Below are 6,622 nucleotides of genomic sequence, written 5' to 3' on the forward strand. Positions count from 1 at the left end.
CACCAAACATCAATCATTTCAAGCATTTCCTCAATTTATACACAACAATAATGTTGATACTACATATTAATAAAGAAAAAGTACATAAATTTTGAGATCTTACCCGAGCTGGAATGAAGGAGAGATTAGGTAGAACTTCTCTTTACAGGACTAAATTCAAATTCAATTGAACTTGGGAGGATTTAGAAGAGGGGAGCGGTGTACTAGGGTTTTAAAATGAGAAATGGAATTGGGAATTTGAGGGTTTTTAAAAGGAGGTTTTTGGTTATAAGAATTTGGTAGGGTTGAATTCTGACCTATTAATGAATTTATTCAAAAATACTTACCCCTCCAAGATGCAAAGGTTTGTCTCCACGTTATGCTGCATGGCATGGAGCTATTATGGAGACACACTGGAATATACTTCAGCATTTTTCTATGAGACACGATGAGGAGGTAGCTCTCGACGATAAGCTCCACGACGTGGAGCTATGGTAGAGGCTCACTGTAAAGTGCACTTTGGGGGGAATTTTCCCCCTTTTCCTGCCTTCCTTGTTTGTCAACTTAATGCATCTTTTATATACCTGATAGCTTCCTAAAATACCAAATTCACTCACTTTTTGTTCTTCCCCATGCTATGAACTTTATCATTCTTGCACTCTTAATGAAAACAACAAAACATACATAAGAAAAAAATAGGTTTCCTCCCACCCTGTACTTTAGTTTTGGTCGTGGCTCGACACATCTTTTTGTATTTTGATTTCTTATCTCCCCTTTTTAACTTTTCTATTTTTTTCAAATAAAAAAGAAATAAACTAAGCTATTACATTACATTTGTAGGTTGCCTCCCATGAAACACGTTATTTAATGTCGTGGCATGACTAAACTCAGCTTCATTCTTTTTCAAAGATGATTGACGTCTTATGCCTATCCACATGAACCATCCAATAATGCTTAAGTCTCTGCCCATGTTCCAAGAATGCAGAACTTTTATCCTCACACCAAAGTTCGACAACCTTGTGAGAAGTCATTTTCACAACCTCGAGGGGTCAAGACCACTTAGACCTTAATTTACCTAGAAATAGCTTCAACCTCGAATTGAATAGCAACACTTGCTAGCCAAGCTCAAAGACTCGAGTCATAATTTTCTTATCATGCCATATTTTTGTATTTTCTTTATATAATTTTACATTTTCATAGGCTTGTAAGTGAAGCTCATCGAGTTCACTCAATTGTAACAGTGTTTTCTCTCCTGCAACATTCAAATCAAGATTTAATTTTTTCAATGCCTAATAATCTTGATGCTCAAGATCTAGAGGCAAGTGACATAGTTTTCCATACACCATACAATAAGGAAAGGTCCTAATAGTTGTTTTATAGGCTGTTTATACACCTATAATGCATCATCCAACTTAACTGACCAATCCTTACACTATCCATTGGCTGTTTTCTATAATATCTACTTAATATCATGATTAGACACCTCTACTTAGTCACTTGTTTGTGGGTGATAATTTGTGGCCACCTTGTGTCTAACCCCATATTTAGATAGCAAATTCTTAAACCAACTATTCACAAAGTGGATCCCTCTATCACCGATGATTGCTCTAGGTGTACTAAAGCAAGAGAAAATATGATTCTTGATGAACTTCATTACTCCTCTTGCATTATTTGTAGAAAGCGCTACAACTTCTACCCAGTTTGACACACAATCAACATCCAATAGAATAAATAAATTTCCTTAAGGTGTTGGAAATGGCCCTATAAAATATATACCCCAAATATCAAATATCTATACCTCAAAAATATTATTCAAGGGAATTTTGTGGAGCCTGGATATCGTGCCCATTCTATGGCATTGGTCACACTCTCTCACATAATCAACTGCATGTTCAAACAATATAGGCCAAAAGAAACTGGACTGTAATACCTTCCTTGTTGTTTGTTCATCTCCATGATGGCCCCTCATAAGGTGACTAATGATAATTTCCAGCACCTATTTGGATTATGATTCAGAAACATACCTTCACACAATTCTATCAGCACCTTGTTTGAATAAATAGGACTCATCCTACATGTATAAGCAGGAATTATAGAACAACTTATTTTATTGACTTGTGGCCTCTGAAGGATAAATACCACTCACTAACAAATTCACTATATCAGCATACCAAGGAATATCTACTACTTCTAGTGCCAATAATTGCTCATCCAAACACTCCTCCCGAATAGATAGTATATTATCAGCAACATACACATGACTCTCAAGCCTCGACAAATGATCAACCACTTGATTTTCAGCTCTCTTTCTGTCACTAATCAAATTCTTAGAGTAGAAGAATCCACCTAATCAACCTTATATTTGCATTATTTTTGTTGAATAGATACTGGATGGCAGCCTAATAAGTATGAACAATCACCTTTGTGCCCACCATATATGCTCTGAATTTATCAAATACATACACAAATCCTAGAGTATCCTTCTCTGTGACTGTCTAATTTAACTGGGTTGCATCCAAGATTTTACTTAACATAGTAGATAAAGTGAAATACCTTATCATTATGCTGCCCCAATACTGATCCAACAACCATATCACTAGCATCACTCATCAGCTTGAATAGTAATGCCTAATTAGGATAAAATAGGATAGGTGCTTTTGTTAATCTTGTCTTTAGACTATCAAATGTTTTCAAACACTCATCCCCAAAGTGAAACTCGACCTCTTTCCCCAAAAGCTTGCACTTTGGATTTGCTATCTTTGAGAAATCATTTAGAAAGCTTCTTTAAAACCCTACATGCTTAAGAAAACATCTGGCACCTTTCACTAACATTGGATAAGGGAGTTTTTCAATGACCTCTATCTTAGCTCTTTCTACCTCAAGACCTATATGCAATACCTTATGAACAAGGAAAATACCTTTCTTGACCAAAAAGTGTCACTTCTCCTAGTTTAATAAAAGGTTGGTTTCTTCACAATGAGCCAAGATGTTGTCTAAGTTCTGCAAACACATATCAAATAAATTACCAAAATTGAAAAATCATCCATAAATACCTCAACAAAATCTTACACCATATCATAGAAGATAACCATCATGCATATCTGGAAAGCCACTAGTGCATTGCAAAGACAAAAGAGCATGCGTCTGAAAGCATAAGTACCATAAGTACAGGTGAAGATGGTCTTCTCCTAGTCTTCCAGTGCTATAGTTATATGGTTATACCCAGAATACCCATCCAAAAAGTAGTAATATTCTTTTACCGCCAACCTGTCCAGTATTTGATCAATAAAGGAAATGGGATAGCAATCCTTTCAGGTAGCCTTATTCAACTTCCTATAATTAATGTAGATCCTCCACGCAGTCTCTATATGAGTTGGAATCAACTCATTATTTTTATTGGTCACAACAATCATCCTTACTTTCTTTGGAACACAATGCACAAGGCTTAATCATTTACTATTAGATATGGGATAAACTATCCCTGCATCAAACCACTTAATGACTTCTTTTATGACTACTTCTTTCTATAATGAATTCAATTTTTGCTGGTGTTGCACACTCAATTTATATCCCTCTTCCATATATATATATTTTGTGTATATAAAAAGAAGGATTAATTCCTATGATATCTGATATTTGCCATCTGATTTCTTTCTTCTTTCTCTTTAATACTATCAATGCCACTCTCACTTCACATTAGATAAACCCGTAGATAAAATCACAGGCAAAGTATCATCCTCACCAAGAAAGCATACTTCAAATAAGAGGAGAGAGATTTAAGCTTTAGATTTAGTGGTTCATCTACAGATGACTTGAGAAATGGACTAATTGGCCTATTCAACGACTCAAATTTGGTATTTTATGTAATAATCCTTGGCAAATCCATAATTTGTAAAATTTATAGTTTTTCAACATCACCATAAAGATTGTATCCCCTAAACTCTCATTCAAGTGGGTCCTTAGACGTAATATGGTGAAAGTATGACTCAAGGTCCAATGCTATAATAACTTATAATTTTTTATATATCATAGGCAACTTAATTTCCTTGTACATATTGAACACCACATCCTTGTCGTGAGCACGCATGTTTAATCAATCAATAAACACATGATTTCTAAGAGGAGATGTACCAAAATAAATGGGACTTCAAGACCAGCATCATAATCTAGAATAATATAATCTATCGAGAAGATGAGTGACCCCACTTAGACCATTACATCTTTAACAATACCATCTAGTCTGGCAATCAACCTTCGGCTAACTACAAAACAATTATGGTTGGTCTTAGGCTGCCTAGCCCTATCTTTCATAACAATAATGTAGGCATAAGATTATTGCTTGCCCAAAGATCATATAGACTCTGAGTGCTTATTGATCGCCTGATTGTAATCTGAATGGTGAAGCTCCCTAGATACTTTAGCTTTGTGGGTAACCTATTCTGGATTTGTGATGTGCACTCCTTAATAAGTTCCACGGTAGCATATTTAGTTAGCGGTTCTTGTTAGCAACTTTATCATTTATGTATTTAGTGTACTTTGGAATACTCTGCAAAACACTGATGAGAGGTTAGTTAATGTTAACCTATTTCAATGCATCAATAAACTTCATGTAACAAGCCTCCTCTTAGTGTTTCCAAACCCTTTGTGGGAAAGGTGGAGGTGGAATTACACTTTCCACCTTGGTCCTTTTGCAATCAACTTTGTCATCTACAACTTTCTTATTCTTATTTACTGTTTCACTATTAGTTTCCTTGTGATTCACCTACTTAGATTCTAATTTCTTTAGCTGTATTCCGCTCTGGGTAGTGAGCGTATTCACCTATTTTGGATTTGGCTCAATATCACTTGGTAGATCTGAATGAGGTCTTGTGTCGCATGCTGCTGCAATCTGACTCATTTGAACCTACAAGTTCTTTGTAATCATCTGCTGAATTTTTACATCTGATACCAACTATGCTTGCATAGCTATAATCTACTACAGCAACTCTTCAATATTACTTTACTGAGTAGTGGTTTGATTACCCTAAACATGTTGTTGTTGATTCTGTTGTATTGGCCCCCTATTGATAGGTATTCTATGCCTGATTTCCACTTAATAAGAAATTGGAATGATTATGCCAGTTAGGATTATAAGTATTACCAAAGTTTTGTTGTCTTTGACGGTTAGCATTTCCTATATAATTGTCAGACTCTGGTTTTGCTGCACAAGCATCGCTGCACAAACATCGACTGTATGTTCACTACTTCGATAAATCTGTCACCAATTATGAGGCTAATGAACTATATTTGTTGTTACTGGTGCAGACTATGTCACTCCTAAATTAATATTACTAAGCTTCATATTTAGATGATTCTGTAGTGCAATGATATAAGTTGATATAGCCGTAAACTGATCAACCACCAACCCACCTGCTACCTTCTTTGGAGCACCTCTTGCATTAGCATACCATTCAAGATTCCCTTGTGAAATTCAATTCAACAATGTATATAATTCATCATACGTCTTCTTTAGAGACTGCCCACCTGTTGCTTAATGAAGAAGAATGTTGTTTTTTGGCTCAAGACCCTTAATGAAAGTGAGTACTAACATACCCTTAGTCTGTTGATGAGGTCAATTCCTAAGCATACCCTTGAATCTTACCCAAGCTTGGTAAAGGTTCTCTCTATCTTTTTACCTGAAACTCAGAATCTCACTTCTCAAATTTGTTCTCTTCCCATATAGAAAGAATCAAATAAGGAACTTCTGAGCCAGATCATCCTAGGATGTAATGAAGTTCACCGGTTCAATATATAACCACCTCTTTGCTTCGCTCAATAGTGAGAAGGGGAACAGAGTTAGTCTTAAATAATCAATAGATACCCCGATAGGAATATAGGTTTCACTGATCTCAAGAAAATTCTTTATGTGCTACTATGGGTCCTCAAGAGATAAATATGTGAACTTCCCACTCGTCTGAAAAAATTACACCATATTCTTATTTAGTTCAAATCGAACACCCATCTCTATCTTACGAATGCAATCAATAACATTATTCGTAAGTGAGATTGCTACATCTTAAATAGGTCTAGGTTTTACTCGAGAAATATCTTCTGAACCGTTGGAGGTGGAGCAATTGGAGCATTAAGATCAATAGGATCATTAAGATTAGGATCTCTTTGATCTCCTATTTGAACTTGTATAATTGGGTCGTGAAGTGTTGTTTCTTTTCTTCTCTGATAAAATACCTGTTCTGGTTCTGAATAAGGCTCTACCAATTCTTTTGCTCTTGCCAGTCTGATTCTTCACTTTTTTGTAAAAGTCAACCACTAAGATCAAGTCGTTAACACTTAAATTTATTATCAAAAGCCAAGAATTTAGAAAATTCCTAATTATTTGAGTCCTCGGTAACAACATCAAAAACTTGTTGCTCCCAAGTACAAACACAAGTGTATGTGGTCTCACAAAGTAATACTGTGGCCTTAAATAATGCTTAATATTGATCCCTTAGAGACTAGTTTTGACAACTATTCAATTCTAGTTCACAATTAATATTAAATTGGTGTAAAAGTAACCAAAAGAGTTTTGCAAGTTATAAACTAAAAGTAAAGTAAACAATGCAGAAAAGTAAAGTTCTTGGACAATAAATGGAGAGAAACCCAGGAT

At 35.3% G+C, this 6,622-nt stretch overlaps 1 non-coding gene across 1 annotated transcript; it reads left to right on the top strand.

Moving 5' to 3' along the window:
• The first annotated feature begins 5,576 nt into the window (after positions 1 to 5,576).
• On the top strand, positions 5,577 to 5,683 carry LOC124889886. The gene has a single exon (XR_007048799.1). It is a non-coding gene; the product is annotated as a small nucleolar RNA R71 (small nucleolar RNA).
• The last annotated feature ends 939 nt before the right edge of the window (positions 5,684 to 6,622 follow it).

This window comes from Capsicum annuum, chromosome 12, assembly GCF_002878395.1.
Source record: "Capsicum annuum cultivar UCD-10X-F1 chromosome 12, UCD10Xv1.1, whole genome shotgun sequence".
NCBI classification, from domain to species: Eukaryota; Viridiplantae; Streptophyta; class Magnoliopsida; order Solanales; family Solanaceae; genus Capsicum; species Capsicum annuum.